The sequence below is a fragment of the Hyaena hyaena genome, unplaced genomic scaffold (genome assembly GCF_003009895.1).
Source record: "Hyaena hyaena isolate Hyena2069 unplaced genomic scaffold, ASM300989v1 scaffold_8, whole genome shotgun sequence".
Taxonomy (NCBI): domain Eukaryota; kingdom Metazoa; phylum Chordata; class Mammalia; order Carnivora; family Hyaenidae; genus Hyaena; species Hyaena hyaena.
In genome coordinates this window covers 3,268,519-3,282,843 of record NW_024080640.1, presented here as the reverse complement: position 1 = coordinate 3,282,843, position 14,325 = coordinate 3,268,519, and positions in this window count along the sequence as shown.

Here is a 14,325-nt window from a genome sequence, read left to right as displayed (position 1 = left end):
TGTATTTTCTGAGCTGCTTCTTTGGAACATGCTTTCTCTGATGAGGAAACCAAGATAACCTTAAGTCTATTCCACAGTTAGAGTCTATGCCACCTGCCACACCAGAATCTGCCACACACCCCCCACTGCTGGTGGCCCTGGAAATTGGTACAACCTTTTCAGAACACAACACTGGGGCTATGTGTATATCTCGGTCACCTCTGCTGCATAACAAATTATTCTCCCAAATCAGCATTTAGTATCTCTTTGCATGGGGGGAGCTGGAAGACTGAATTATCTTAAGGCTTGCTCATTTACATGGCTAGTGGTTGATCGTGGCTATTGACGGGGGCCCTAACTGGGAATGTGGGTGGAATGCCCACACGGGGCTTCCACATGTGGCCTGAGCCACCTCATAATTCCAAGAGCAAGTATCTTGAGAAAGGGGTGGAGAAAGGGACAGAAGCATATTATCTTTTATAACCTAGACTTGAAAGTTCCACGTTTCTTCCACTGCATCCTGTTGATCGAGGCGGCTACAAAGAACTGACCATTTTCAAAGGGAGGGAGCCTAGACCCCACCTCTCAATGGAGAAAGATCCTGGATCACAGTATGTGGGATGGGTCATATATTGAGATGGCCGTTTTTGAAAAATATGATCTATGTGCAATCCCCACCTCCTGCGATGTTAATACTCTTTGGCTCATTGATCCCAGGAAAATATATCCTAGGAAAATATTCAACAGGAAAAAAAGAAGTTATGCCTAAAGATGTTCATTGTGTGCATTTGCTTATTGATTTATCCATCCACCCAGTAAACATTGTTTACCATTTTTTTGCTAGGAAAAATTATTGATTATATTATTTTGCTAGGTGCTAGGAATACAGAGGAGACTTAATATACCTGTTTTCCACTTGCAGAGTTTCTAGTCTATAATAGCTAAAACCAAAACCGATCCAAATGTCAAGTGATAGAACAATATAATCAATTATAGTACCTCAATTCTGTGAGCTCTATCCTTGAATGAGATACTTACAGACTTATTTTGTCCTCTTTTTAAAATTCCTACAACTTTAAAAAGACTATGTAAAAAGACGGGGGAAATGTCGGGTGGGAGTGAAAACAAATCAAAGTTGTATGTCTACTGTGGTTACAATTATGTAAAAATATGCATGCGGATCGCCAACTACAGCAGAATATCCAAATGTGAACTAACTTGTTGAACGTGGATGATTGTTTTTCCACTTTCAATTCCCTCTCAATGGTAGGTCGCTTTTACAATCCAAAAAGGTCCAAAAGGGGGAAAAAGGGTGGTGCAAAATAGAATTTTACAGATCAAAGGAAGAGAAGGCTCTGCTGAGTGAGGAGGTGAGGGGGGGCAGGTGGCAAGTGCATTTCAGCAGGGATCTAGCCGTGAAGACAGGAGACGGGGTGCTGTCTTTGCAAAGCAAAAGATCCAAGCCGAGATGTGTTTACAGGAGTCTGAGAAGATGGGGCTGGAAGGGAAAGGTTCACCCAAGGCACTGGGCTACGATGGCAGACTTTACAGTGCAGACTCTGAAACTTCTTGAGCAGCGATTGAAGTCCTGAGGATGACAGAAGCAGGCAGGGGGGCCTGGGAGGAGGCTGCTTCTGTAATCCAGGTGGGGCAGAGAAGATCGCAGAGCACTTGTGAAAGCAAAAACAGTCACAACTTGGCAACTTGGTACACACAACTCCCAGGATTGCAGTCTAGGCGGTTATGACGATTGCGGCACTAAGAACAGAAACAAGGAGGAAGGAGAACCGGCTTGCGGAAGAGAGATTTTCAACACGTTGAGTTTGAGCCGTTACTGGGACATTCAGATGGATGACAACAGATAGCTGGAGACGTCAGGCTGGATCTTAGAGAAGAGATCCTCATTTTTGGCAGTACACTCCGAACCTCCCCCTCTTCCTAGAATGCTCTTCCCCCAGCTGTGTGCCACAGCTGTGTCCCGTCTTCAGTGAGCACTCGGCTCCTGTATCATGTGGTTGGACCCTTTCTTGCCACCCTAAAATGGCACCCCTGTCACTCACCATCTCTCTTACCCCACTCAGCTTTTCTTCATCACACCCCTGTGAGATTATACTTACCCACACCAACATCCCCTTTAGGGATGGGACACTTGGGTCATCTTCCTATTTGAAGAACTGCACATTCATGGGCAACTGTGTACCGATTCATTCCTATGTGAATTTCCATTATAAAGTGATAATAACAAATACCATATATTCTTCTGACTCCAGATCTTAGTCTAGAGATTTAAAACGTCTCTGCTCAAAAATACAACTTAGAAGAAAGGATACACGCCAACTATTTTTTAAAGAAAGTCTTCTACATACTGGCAGCCACTTCCAGACATATCCCATTGGCCAGCCCTTAATCACATGGACGCATCAAGCTGCAGAGGAATCTGATAAAAGTAGTTTTTGTCTGCCATGCTCGTGGCCATAGCCAGCTAATAATCCTAGCACTACAGAGGAAGGCGGGGCTGGGTACTGGACAGCAGCAGCAGTCACCACTTCAGGAGATGTCAGTACAAACCCACAGAGCCTTGGCTGTGCCTTACTCCAAGGACTGTTAACATGCTACAAAGCTCATCGTCCCCTTGAATGATGTAACTCACAAGCGTTTCCTAACTGGCTCCCCAGGCACTGAAAATAAGGAAATTGTTCAACATTTCTGTGTTCCAGATGCCAAGATCGGTAGAGCAAAACATTGCAGGGACATCCACAATGCTTCTGCCTGACTAACGTTCTAAGTATTTTTAGCCAGCACCAGCTACATAATTTGTGGGACCCTCGGCAAAAGGAAAATGGTGGGAGGGTGCCAGGGTGGCTCAGTAGGTTAAGTGTCTGACTCCTGACTTTGGCTCAGGTCATGATCTCATGGTTCATGGGTTCAAGCCCCGTGTTGGGCTCTGTGCTGACAGCATGGATCCTGCTTGGGATTCTCTCTCTCTGCTCCTCCCCTGCACAAGTGCTCGCTCTCTCTCAAAATAAATAAACTTAAAAAAAATGAAAATGTGGGTCTCTTGTTAAAAATTATCAAGAATTTCAAGACAGCCACAACAGAGTGTTAAACCGATCACAAGGTCCTTCTAAGTATAGGGCCCAGGCTGCCAGCCTGTGAAGCCGGCTCTGTGTTTAGCCTAATAAAAGAAAGGATATCGATATCTATATATGTCTACTTATTTATTTTTAATGTTTTTTCTTTATTTCTGAAAGAGAGAGACAGCATGAACGGGCGGGGGGGGGGGTCAGAGAGAGAGGGAGACCCAGAATCTGAAACAGACTCCAAGCTCTGAGCTGGCTGTTAGCACAGAGCCCGATGCGGGCCTCAAACCCACCGACCGTGAGATCATGACCTGAGCTGAAGTCGTACGCTTAACCGACTGAGCCACCCAGGTGCCCCTATCCTTTATTTATTTTGAGAGAGAGTGCATGAGCAGGGATGGGTAGAGAGAGAGAATCCCAAGCAGACTCCACACTGTCAGTGAAGAGCCTGCTGTGGGGCTCGATCCCATGAACTGTGAGATCATGTCCTGAGGTGAAATCAAGAGTCAGATGCTCAACTGAGCGAGCCACCCAGGCTCCCCAAGAGCTCTTGACATATTGTGAAACACCACTTGCAAGCAGTGTTGGCTTTGGGGGCCGCTTCAGTTTCGGGGTGAGATGTTTCTCCGTGTCACAGCTTAGAAAGCCCTGAAGTGGCCTTGGGGATCAAGCAGCTGGACTGCTTCATTTTACAGAAGACCCAGGAGCCCAAGGAGGGCCTGCACTGCCCAGGGTCCTGGTTGGGTCACTTCCCAGGAGGTAGTCATTTGTCCCCATCAGGCTGGCCCTGTGGTGCCAGGCGACAGGCATCGCTGACACTCCTGGGATCTCCCACCCCCTACTCGGGCTAGATTCTTCTTCCAGCCTGTATGCTCAAAGCAGAGACAGAACCAGGAGCCGCTCTGTTCTTGGCTCCTTCTAGAGGATGTGCCACAAGTCGTGGAGCGCTGAATGGGGGCTTGAAAAGCTTGGCCACTTTGCTCTGATCCTTCCTCTCCACAGGTGCCTCCAGGCTGGGCGTCCTCGGCCTTGGTGGGGAGGTGCCCGGAGAAGTAACAGGACACAGCCTACCAGCCAGGTGCCCAGGACTCCCCCCTAAGGCACTGGCTGGGGTAGGGGACAGACACGTGGGCGGCCCTCCTGGTGGGAGTTGGAGCTGGGGAGGGCGGCGGTGTGGGAGTCGCACTGAGCAGGGCCAGGTGTGGGGGCAGATGAATGTGTCACGGGAGCGGGGCGGACAGGGTGTCAGATGGGCACGCTTCTCTCCCGGGGAAAGGCGGCTGTGCGAGACGCGAGGCGGAGGACAGGGGAGTGATTAGCGAGCAGGCGTGAGTCACGCATCCCGTCCCCGTCCCCTGGCAGTGGCGCGCGCCGCGGGCTCCCCTGGGTGGCACTCGGTGCCAGGTGGCGCAGCTGGCGTCGGGAAAGGTGCCAGCTTTCCTGCGGGGGCCTCGCGGGGCGGGGGGGCCGGAGCCTGGGGTCTGATGGCCACCTGCTGCTGGCGTGAATCCAGAGCGCTGGTGTCTGCGTCCCCCAGACGCCCCCCCCCCCCCCCCGCCTCCCCATGCACCCGCACTCTGCCGCCCCCCCGCGGCCTGAGGACAAAGCAGGGGCGGTCCCCGCACCGCAGGACGGAGGGGCACCCTGCCCTGCCTCTCAGCCCAGACAGCTGCTGTCCCTGCCCGGCCCGGACGTCCAGGCTGGTGACCACTAGCTTCCCTGTGCCGTGCGGAGCTGTGGCCAAAAGAAATCAAGTAGTTTTCATCCCCACCGTAGGCCGCAGGGCTCACCCCGCCGCCAGGCCCCTCATCCCGAAGCCACCTGGGTCCCCACTGTGGCGCCTGAGTTTCTAGAAGACTCTTTTCAGCGTCAACTGCTTCTCGCTCCCTGACGACGTGGGCCCTGAGAGGGGTGGCCGTGGGTGCGAGGGAGCCTGCATGAGAAAAGGGACTCAGGAAGGCAGGCCTGGGTGCCTCAGACCTTCTGACACAGCTCAGGTCATGATCTGGCAGCTAGTGAGTTCGAGCCCCGCGGCTGGGCTCTGTGCTGACAGCTTGGAGCCTGGAGCTTGCTTCCTGCTCTGTGTCTCCCTTTCTCCCTGCCCCTCCCTTGCTCATGCTCTGGCTGCCTCTCTCTCAAAAATAAATATTAAACAAAATGTTTAAAAGAGCCTCCCCCCCCCCCCCCCCCCACCCCCCTTCTCCAGAGCTGCAGGACCTAACTTCTGCCCTCTAACTAGGCTGCTGCTGGCTAGGCCAGGGAGGTAGGGAAACAATAGCTTCTCCTCCTGAAGGCCCCTGTGGCTGTTCAGGCACCAGCTCCACCGGCTTCTCTCTGTGGCCAGGAGGCTATTCGGGGTGTCACAGGCTGGGTGTCAGCCTTTCCATTGCTGTACCAATGGCTCCTAAGGAGGAGGGCGTCTCTTACACCCATGTGGTCACTTGTGTTTGTTTCTCTCCCGAGAAGCTTCTCTCCCTTGTTTGGCCAGACCTAGGAGAGGGAAGGGCCGGGCCGGGCTTGCCCTGGCCTCTGTCCCCACTGCGCGACCGCCCCACAAGGCCTCAGAAGAAGGGACCTGGCTCCAACACTTCAGTGTCATTTCCCCGCCTTCCACGTCAGTCAGCGAATTCACTGAACACTTAGTACGCCCGGGGCCTTGCCGCTTTCACCTCCGGCTGACCACCGTCCTTCTCTGCATCCATTTTCTCCGTCTGCAAAAATGAGATCAATAAATCTCAGCTGAGAGGTAAGAGGCTCTTTCGCGGCGGAGCTGGTGAAGGAACAATAGCCGGAGGCCTTGGCCTTCCTGCGGGGCCCCGGCAGCAGCGTGAGGCAATGACGCAGGTTGTCTCTAATGGCAGCGGGAGCCCTCCTTCAAGCCCTTGCCCGCTGGCTGCCTCACTGGTGTGGGTGGCAAATTTGCGCTGCCTGAGTCATAGATTGTAGGCTCCTGCCACGGACTCCAGCTCAGGGCAGGAGTGACTAGGCACCGGCATATTTGTGGCCTGTGGTGTATGCTGGGGGTGGGGGGCGTGTGGTGCGGGGTGCTTGGTATCGCATGGTGCATGAGGCGGTCGAGTGGTGGGGTATGGCTCGTGGTGTGTGTGCGTGTGGAGTGTGCCGTGTGTGGTTTGTGTGTGGGGAGGCTCTGAGGACAGAGGATGCTGCCCTCTAAGAGTCTTTTAAAACACTGGAAAAATCTCATCCTTGGTTCCCTTCCTGGGGCTGCTACGGGGAAGGGCCTTGGTCTGAGGTTCTGAAAGACCCATTCTCCAGGTGCGGCTCACTGAGGCGGCTCTACCAACAGAACCGTCCGGGGACCTTTTCTCAAATGCACATTTGGCCCCATCCCAGTTTACTGGAGCAGAGCCTCTAGAGTCGAGGCCTCATAATCTGCGCGTGTTAAACACGGTCCCCAGAAAATTCTTCTGCCCCTCAAGTCTGAGAGCCCCTGGTCTGGTCCGGGGAGTGCACAGGAACCTGGTACGGGGGAGCACGGTGTGCGCCGGCTTCCTTCCCACCTGAGGAAGTGCGAGTAAGCGTGAAGGGTGGCCCATCTTCCTACCTGATAGGAAGCATCTCCCTGGGTCATGGCCGCCCCCTGCATGCTAGTGTTTTTGAACGTAAAAATAATTTTTAAAATTTTACTTTTTTAAAGTTTATTTATTTTGAGAGAGAGAGTGGGAGGGGCAGAGAGAGAAAGGGAGAGAGAGAATCCCAAGCAGGCTCTGTGATGTCAGCACAGCCCAGCGCAGGGCCTGAACTCACAAACCGTGAGATCATAACCTGAGCCAAAACCAGGAGCCAGATGCTTAACCGACTGAGCCACCCAGGCGCCCCTGAACTTTTTTTTTAATGTTTATTTTTGAGAGAGAAAGAGACAGAGAGGAGCATAAGCAGGGGAGGGGCAAAGAGAGATGGAGAGAATCCCAAGCAGCTCTGCACTGACAGCACAGAGCCCGATGAGGGGCTCAAACTCACGAATCGTGAGACCATGACCTAAGCAGAAATCGGACACTTAACCGACTGAGCCACCCAGGTGCTCAGTGTTACTGAACTTTTAAAAAATTTTTTAAATGTTTTATTTATTTCTGAGAGAGAGACACACACACAGCTTGAGCAAGGGAGGGTCAGAGAGAGAGGGAGATACAGAACCGGAAGCAGGCTCCAGGCTCCGAGCTAGCTGTCCGCACAGAGCCCGATGTGGGGCTCGAACCCACGAACCGTGAGATCATGACCTGAGCCAAAGTCAGACGCTTAACCAACTGAGCCACCCAGGCGCCCCTAGTGTTATTGAACTTTTAATGTCACCTCTGATCAGCCCCCTCTGCCCCAGCTTTCGAAACCTCGTCGTTCATGTACCATAAATACGTATGCACAGCTGCTGGGGTGGTTTAGCCCTCGGGCCATTTTGTCGGTATATTTGTGTTTCCTGACCTTCTTAGAATATCCGTGAGAACGGACACAGTTCCTGTTTTGTTTCCTTTTCGCTCGCCAGGGTCTAACGTGGGGTTCTGTACGCCGCTGGGGCTGCGCTGCTTGCGAAATAAAATGGTGACCGCGTAGAGAGGGTCCAGAGCGACTCTCAGTGGCCCGTGGAGGTTCCTGGAGATACGGTGTGCCCCTCTCTGTGAGGCCCTGTCTCCTCAGCACCCGCACCCGGCTGAGGCGACCTGCGTGGGCTGCCCGCCTTCCCTCACCCCCTTCACGACAGGACTGTGAGGGTGGGACAGCTCCCCGCCGCCCAGGGCAGAGCTGGGTGTAGCTGAGGCGGCCCCCTCACCCCGGGGGCCATCTTGCATCCTAACGGTTGAGACCTAGGTTGGATGGGCTCAGGCCCTTCCATCCCAGCAGAAAGGGCTGCTCCGAGCTTATCCAAAGGGAGCCAGACGGGACCCTGCACCTCATCATTAGCTCCCAGGCAGCAGGATCGAGGGGAGGGAGCAGCACATCCTCAGAGCCCCCTCTACACCCCTGTGCCAAGCAGCCCCTCCCCCACGGAGCAGGAGGATTTGGGGGCTTTAAGGGTCCAAAGTCTTGGCTCGCCTCTTAGTCTCCCCACCTCCCAAGCTGATTCAAATTTTAATTGAAGCCTGTGAAGCACAACGTCCTGCAGAACCCATTAGGAGAATCTTCTGGAAAATAGAGACTGACAAGAATCCCTGCAGGGAAGAGGATGAAAGAAATCACAGCTCACCAAGCCCTCTGGGCAACCAGTCCTAGGGCCCCGTCTCTGTCCTGCCAGAGTCCTCCCCAACCCTGATCTCATTAAAAGGAAACCAAAAGAGCCATATTATTTGGCTTCCATCTGGTCTCTTGAGATTTAAGGACTTTAATCAGTAAAATGTTAAAGAATAAAATAACTCTACAATAATAAGAGAGCCGCCAGCTGGCCCTTCCAGTGACCTTGCCAGAGCGCCTGGGTAATGGATCACACCATCTGGGCTCGACTTCCCTCCTGGGGAAGAGTGAGCAATTATGCCATTTTAGGATCCAAGTTTACAAAAAATTTATTTCCCCAAATAAGAAACTTTGTGCCTCCCCCCCCCCCAAACAGCTTGTATCTAATATGTCATCTGCTTCCTGCAGCCCACTGCCCCCACCCCAAACCAGCCTTCTTCTCTTCCCTTATTCCAGGCCCAGAATTCCAACATGGCATCTTTGGGAAGGGTTGTCAGTTCAGGGCACCCCAGAGGGGTCCCTGTGAAGAAACATGGAAAAGTCTAAGAGCAGGAAATCAATGACACTGGTGGAAAAGATAGGTAAAGTGGTTGAATTCCAGATCCAAGGGAAGGACTCACCAGCCCTCTTCCTGGGGCCATCCTGCCCTCATGGGGAGAATCTAAACTTAAAGCTGTGGAGGAAAGACAGAGAGTGGGCAAGGTGCCCAGCAGGTGACAGCTGAGAGAGAAGAGAGCTGGTGGTTCAGGCCAGGTCTCCCTTTTTTTCTTTTTTTCTTTTTTTAATATTTTTTTAACTTATTTCTAGGAGAGGGAGAGAGGGAGAGAGACAGCGTGAGCAGGGGAGGGTCAGGGAGAGAGGGAGACACAGACTCTGAAACAGTCTCCAGGCTCTGAGCCGGCAGTCAGCACAGAGCCCGACGCGGGGCTCGAACCCACGAACCGCGAGATCATGACCCGAGCGAAAGTCGGACGCTTAACCGACTAAGCCACCCAGGGGCCCCAGGGGTCTCCCTTTTTTTCAAAGAGTCACTGAGAGGGAGCTTAAGTTTATAGACCTGGGAGGCAGCCCTTAAATTCCCACATAATCGGGCAATGGCTGACTAGCCCCTGCCCCATCTGGCGTGTCCCTGGGAAAAAGAGGCAAAGGGGAGTGTGAAGGACTCCACAGTAGGCAGGGTTGAACCTGGAGCCTGGAACTCAGGCTTTTCACTCTGAAGTGCTGTGAGGAAGGGGCTCAGGCTCTTCCTCCCCGAGAGGGACAAAGAGAAAGAGGCAGTCTGAGGTAAATCTCCCCATTGAAGGATATATTTTCAACCTTGAGCCACTTGGCTGGCTCCCCCTCTCACCTCACTCCCCTCCTCAGACTCCTTTTCCCACAGCCTGTGGAAGCCCATCGAAGCTTCTTTCATAGCCATGGAAGCTTTGCCCGGTTCAAAGGATTAGGCACCACAGGCAGGCCCTGGGGTCATCGGCATCTTGATCATTAGTGTCCTGTCTGAAAGATGGGAGCACCTCCGGCCACAAAGGTTGGTGTGGCCCAAGTGTGGTGGGAAGAAACGGGAGTAAGGAAGAGCATCCTCCCTGAAGAGTGACCTCTGAAGTCAGACCCTGAGGTCAACACGGAGCTTTCTGGGTGAACAGGGTCAGTGAGTGGTACCTGGGGGCGGGGGGCAGTGGGGACCAGTCTTTTTGAGTCTGGGACCAGAGCTTTTTCCAGGCTGTTAAGTATGGTGTCAGTTGCCCAGGAAATATCTAACCGTGGAGCTATTGATATTCTGGCACTTTCCAGGTCACCTCAAGTTTCTTCTTATGTCTCATCTTCACAACTTTTGAGGGCAGATTTTCTCATTAAGGAAATTTTTTTTTAATGTTTATTTTTGAGAGAGAGACAGAGTGCAAGTGGGGGAGGAGCAGAGAGAGAGGGAGACACAGAATCTGAAGCAAGCTCCAGGCTCCGAGCTGTCAGCACAGAGCCCAACACAGGGCTCGAACCCACAAACTGTGAGATCGTGACCTGAGCTGAAGTCCAGTGCTTAACCGACTGAGCCACCCAGGCGCCCTAGATTTTTTCATCTTAGAAAGGAGGAAGGCAAGGCCCAGAAGATCACATTCTAAGTAGAATCACTGAGCCCAAAGCCATGTATTGTTTAAAGCTCGTGTAACTAAATGCGCTGGCCAGCTGGGTCCAAGTGCGCACGCAGCACAAGCCCCCCTGGGCCTGCCGGCTTGCTCTCTTCAGGGCAGCCTCTCCTCCAGCAGAGGCCCCTGGCCCCCACAGCTTCAGGCTCACAGCCTATCTGGTCAGCAACCCCAAGAGAAAGGACCCGAGTCTTTAATTCTTTAAGAGAAAGGATTGAGAATACTCTTATACGTACTACCTGGATTTGTCGTATCTTTATATTCTGTCCTGCACTGCTGTTCTAAAAATGTTTTTTTACAGAAAAAAAAATGCAGGAAATGGATAAATCGTGGTCCATTCAGACAACAGACTATTATTCAGCTCTAAAAAGAAATGAGCTCTCAAGCCATGAAAAGATATGGAAGAAACCTGAATGCCTATTATTAAGTGAAAGAAGCCAATCTGAAAAGGCTTCATGCTGTATGATTCCAACTATATGACGTCTGGAAAGGGCAAAGCTATGGAGACAGTAAAAAGATCGGCTGTTGCCAGAGGTTGGGAGGAGGGGAGGACAGAGAGGTGGAGCATTTTTAGGACGGTGAGAACACAGTTTAGGGCGATGAGAACACTGCGTATGCGGCCATACAATGGTGGGTACGTGTCATTTCACATCATCTGTCCAAACCCACAGAAGGGGCAGCACCGAGAGCAGACCCTAAGGTAAACCACGGACTCTGGGGGATAACCGTGTGTCCATGGAGGTTCATCGGTTGTCACAAAGGTACATCTCTGATGCTGGACATTGTTAGTGGGGAAGGCTCGGGGGGCAAGGCACATGGGAAATCTCTGTACCCTCTCAATTTTGCTGTGAACCTCAAACTGCTCTAAAAAAAAAAAAGGTAAGTCTCTTAAAAACACACAGAAATACAGGAACATTATTAAGAACAACGACAGCCCAGTTTCCACGATGCCCCCACTGAATTCGTTTCCCAATTCAGCCATAACAAGGTACCACAAACCGAGAGGCTTCAGCAACGGGAAATTTATTATCACACAGTCCTGGAGGCTCGAAGTCTGAGGTCAAGGCATCAGCAGGATCGGTTCCTTCTGAGGCTGTGGGGGGGGGGGGGTGGTCTGTTCCCTGCTCTCCCCCAGCTTCAGCAGTTGGCTGGCAATCTTTGGTCTTACAGACATATCACCCCATTCTCCGTCTTCATGCTCACGTGCCGTTCTCCCTAAGTGCGTGTGTCTGTTCTCAGACACCCTCTTGTTATAGGGACACCACTGGATTGGGACCCATCCTAATGACTTCATTTTAACTTGATTACCTCTGAAAAGACCCTGTCTCTAAATAAGATCACATCTTGAGATACTAGGGGGTTAGGACTGCAACCTATGTTTTGATTTTTATTTTTTTTTAAATGTTTTATTTATTTCTAGGAGAGAGAGACAGCGTGAGCAGGGAAGGGTCAGAGAGAGAGGGAGTCACAGACTGAAACAGGCTCCAGGCTCTGAGCTGGCAGTCAGCACAGAGCCCGACGCGGGGCTCGAACCCACATACCGCGAGATCATGACCTAAGCGAAAGTCTGACGCTTAACCGACTAAGCCACCCGGGCGCCCCTATATTTTTTAATTTTTAAACATCTGACTCTGAAGCAGGCTCCAGGCTCTGAGCTGTCAGCACAGAGCCTGATGCAGGGCTTGAACTCACGAACCGTGAGATCACGACCTGAGCTGAAGTCAGAAGCTTAACCAACTGAGCCACCCAGGCGCCCCTAGTGGTCATAAAAATACTNCACAGACTGAAACAGGCTCCAGGCTCTGAGCTGGCAGTCAGCACAGAGCCTGACACGGGGCTCGAACCCACGAACCGCGAGATCATGACCTAAGCGAAAGTCGGATGCTTAACCGACTAAGCCACCCAGGCGCCCCTGCAACCTATGTTTTAGAAGGTGGGGGTGGAGGAGGACCCATAACACCCACCGAAGACACAGCCTTGCCCTGATCTGTGGCGGCTCACTGAGTGCTGTGTTGCTATGGTGCTGTTCAGGCTGCGTGTATGACTGGCCCGGCCGACCTGACGATGTTCCATCTTGGAATTCTCACAGGCAATATCACACGCAGGCTGCAGCTCACACCTGGCTCTCCCCATCAGCGCAGCCCGTCAACGCACAGCGTGGTTAGACACATTTTCCAGGTGTCACAGGGCAATTCAACATGTGGTGGAGTGGCCTTCACTCAGCAGGTGCAGACAAACCTCCAACCCGTCACATCCAAAGGGCCTCAGGGAGATGTGGGCGCTCGCAGTGCTTTTCTCCTTACTATGTCTCTGAGTTACAGAACCCATGCCAGACGATCCATGAGGGTAATTCCAATGAGCTTTCTCTCAAGATCTATCGCCCAAAAACACACTTACTGTCTGACACAGCCATTTTTATTCCTCTTAGAGTCCCTTTTTGCATTGCTGACTCCAAGGAAGCTAATTAATTATTAGAGACACCACTATTAAATTGACACAGTGATTAATCTGATAATCCTTTTTATGAAATTACCTCTGAAATGCTAACTTTTCATCTTTTGAAACTCACTGTGTAAATTACTCTGAAGATTACATTGTACCAGCTTTTGGCTCTGTAAATCTTAATGGCAGTTTTTTGCCAAAAGCAATAAAAGCTGTCCTGAATTTATCAGGTCAATCAGGAAAGAGGCAGGCAGGCAGGAAATTGAAGGTGACACGCTGCTAGTGGGGGGTTTGTCTGACGGATTGTTAGAACCTGCTGTTGCCAGTTAACTACAGGCGACTTTGCACCAATGAGAGGCACAATGGTAGCCTCCTGAGGCAGAGGGACAGGAGCCCTGGTCGCAGGTGTCACGGCTCTTTGACAGAAGAGCTAGTGTGCTTCTAAGAGGTGGCCCCGTCTCCCCTTCTCTGCACCACCATTCCTACATCCCCTCCCAATGTACCTCCTGAGTCTCTGGGCAGTGGTGGAGACCCATCAGAGCATGACAGAGACAATGCCTGCCCTCCCGGCACTTACATTCTAATAGAGGCAGACAGACAATAAACAAGATAGATGACAAGCGAGATGGTGTGAAGGGGATAAGGGAGATCTAGAGGGGGTGGAAATATACAATTTTTGAATATTTTTTAATGTTGTATTTATTTTTGAGAGAGAAAGAGAGAGGGTGAGCAGGGGATGGGCAGAGAGAGAGGGAAACGCAAAATCTGAAGCAGGATCCAAGCTCTGAGTTGTCAGCCCAGAGCCCGACGTGGGACTAGAACTCATGGACCGTAAGATCATGACCTGAGCTGAAGTCGGATGCTTAACCGACTAAGCCACCCAGGCACCCCTGGAAATATACAATTTTAAGCCAAGGGTCAGCGAAGACCGTGTTGCGTCACTCACCTCACCCTGGCCCTGGCTCTGCCTCGTTGAGAAGATGACATTTGAATAAAGAACTGAAGGTCAGAGCTTGGCCATGTGGATGCTGGAGAAAGAGCTTTCCAGGGTACAGCCAGTGCCATGGACCTGACATGGAAACCTGACTGGTCAAGAAACAGCAAAGGGGAGCTGGAATAGAATGAGCAAAGGGGCGGTCACAGAAATCTGGAATCCACGGGCCATGGAAAGAGCTGACTAAACCCTCAGGCACTTCAGGGTTTTTGCAAGAGAAAAGCAAGTCTGTCAATCCTGTCCTCTGCAGGCGTTCCCTCCCACCCCTGGGTCCTGTCCTGAAGGCATCTTCCAGGCAGACCACAGTGTCTAAGGGCCCATGCAGAGAAGGCTGTGGACTGCACAATGTGTGTGGGTGGGCACCTCCCAAGCCCGCAGTCCCACTGCCAGGATTCTCGAGAATTCTGCCCCTGGGAAACTGAGGCACCTCCCTCCAGCTTCCCACAAAGCATCCAGGTTCTTTCTGCTTTCCAGGGGCAGGAAGCTTACTACCTCCTACCTCCTCTGC